General features: G+C 45.9%; 1 annotated feature.

Moving 5' to 3' along the window:
- Nucleotides 1-468: 468 nt before the first annotated feature.
- Nucleotides 469-2,500: part of a repeat region (second copy of large repeat N) that runs on past the window's edge.

The following is a 2,500-nucleotide window of genomic DNA, read 5'->3' on the forward strand; positions in this document are numbered from 1 at the left end:
ACGCTTCACCTACCTGGCCCCAGATAGAATGAGTTTTCCTAGCCCTAGTCTTACTAAGAGGTTGAATTGCTCTATAGGATAGTAGGCGAATGAATCGCATTAGTGCGATTTGGCTCGCTGAATCGCCCAGCGAACAAATAACCTCCTTGCTTTCTTAAAAAAAAAGCAGACCCGCGCGAATCGCGTCTTCGATCTTGCATATAAATAAATGAAAAAAATCTTTATTTATTTATCAACCGGGTCAACTGACGCCAGCATCACCACTACGAAAACTCAATTTCCTTAGTCCTTTTTCTGTGAAACAAAGCCAAGCCTTTTCCGCCTTCCATCCTGCGTTTCCCTGCTTGAGACTCTTTTTCTTAGCCCAGTCATGAACCACCTGGTTGGAGCCATGGTCTACCCAGCAGTGCTTCATATCCTCCTTGCTCTTTGTCTAAGATTGGACTAAAGGTACCAAAGAAGGCAGACTTTTTTCTTGTTTTTCTTTTGTCTAAGAAGCCCGTAGGTTGTACGCCAGCCATACGTAGCTGGAACTGTGATGGCCACAATGCTTAGCTATTGCCGATCCCCAAGACGCCTTTGGTTGAATGTTCACACCTGATCCACCGTCTGCACTTCCTACATTCACTCCCGGAAATTGAAACAGGAAAACAGGAATTGTAACCTCCCGGTCTGCTGTAGTCAGCCTCACGGTGTGCCTGACTGGCGAGTCTGCCGTCTCCACGGCTTTCCCTTTTTCGGGCTGCTCCTCAAGCCTGCGAGTGCCGATCTTCGCTTGGGCCGGCTCCGAGGCTCTACCCTGGCTTTTCATTGGTTTCTCCCAGGGGCCTTTATCGTATCGCGCGCATCTTCCAGCAATCGGGGGAGGCCCCGAGTACATAGACGGGGCGGTCCTGGGGATGAAAGTACATTCCCTCGTGTTCTGGAACTCCTTTTCTTCGGTTGAACAAAGAAGGTTCAATCTTGTGAAACCGTAGCGTAGGCGAAACCTGGCATCCCGCCCAGAGTTTTACCTTCTCCGGTCCTGGAAGGAAACCCTACTTTCCTTCCTTCCCCCAGCAGCTACAAGATCTAGCCTGATCAGATCTATATATCTCGTTAATGTCATAGTTATATTCCAGATCAGCCAAATTCTGCCGTTCCCGGCTTCATTCTCCACAGTAATGGCTTTACTACAATCCTTTCTCAAGCATCTGGTAATTCTGGCCGCCTTTCCACTCCTCACTTTGCTTTCCACCAAGCCAATAAAATCTGCCTCTTGTGCTCTAAAAGGCCTCTCTATGCTTCTCGACTTTACCGATCTTTCTGACATTCCATATAAGGACCTTAATGTGGAACTATTGTTGTTTTTACATTCCCTTCGCACCTTAGCGCTGCCTCTGGTTTTTAGTCTTGTGCAGCCCTTATTTGTCTTTTGTTCTTTGGCCTTGACTTTCCCCATCCCCCCTCTTTCTTAGAATTCAACATCTCTTATATGTTCTTCATTTTATTCGCCCACTCTTCATTCAGGGTGGTTAGAACCAGGGGAGGATCTTCCACCTTTAAGGTCATAGCACCAGCACCTGAACGCTTACTCTTACTGCTCTTCTCAGGTTCACCTCTTTTATTAGGATTGGCTGCCTTGAGGTTATTGTTTGGAGTCATTTGTTTATCACAGAGCAAGTCCCCCTCAGTCACTGCCATAGTTGACCCAGTATCAACCCTCTCTTCCAGATCCTCCCTTCTTTGTTTGGGCCCAATCACTCTCCTCGGGAGTTATCTCCTTGACTACACCTCCTCGGCTTTGTTACCCAGACATTCATCCTGAGCAGTCTCTTCCGGTTCCTGGGATATCTTGATTCTCTTTAGGATGGTCGGAAACAACTCCCTTTGGGGAATAAGGAATCGATCCTAAACGTCTTTGGTTCCCGGCTTTGATAGCTTGAAAGCAAAGGTGAAGATTCCATCTTAGCCATGGACCCCCACTAACCAGCCTAAAGATCTCATCCTCCCCCCCTTCATCTTGATCTTGACGGAGGAACATGAATTGGGTCTATTGTAGCTTCACTCCTTGGGATAAGTTATCCAATAAATGTCGTGGAATAGGAAGAGATCATTTGAATACCGAAACTCTTCTACGTCAGCCTTTGAGCAAAACCTCTTTTGTTTCGAGATGCGAAGAATCATATCCCAAAACTAAGAAGGAATCAAGCTGCAAACTTTCCTCCTCAGATGAGGCTTAGTTCAGCTAGCCCTAGACAGATCACATCTCATTAGAAAGGTATTGAATTCTCATTAGAAAAAGGGCTTCCCAGAAGAAAGAATTGAATTAGCTAAGTCAGTAAGAATGACTAGGACCTAGCACAATACGTTCTTTGATTCGACATTCCCGGTCAAAGCATTGATTCTAAGCCTTTCGTTAGCTCGTTACTTCAGGGTATTCTCAAATACTTTTTGGTAGGAGAACTCTTCCTATTACGTACGGATAGTACTACTACTCTTTGTTATCCACGTAGTATCT

Source organism: Lactuca sativa, mitochondrion, assembly GCF_002870075.4.
Source record: "Lactuca sativa cultivar Salinas mitochondrion, complete genome".
Classification (NCBI taxonomy): Eukaryota; Viridiplantae; Streptophyta; class Magnoliopsida; order Asterales; family Asteraceae; genus Lactuca; species Lactuca sativa.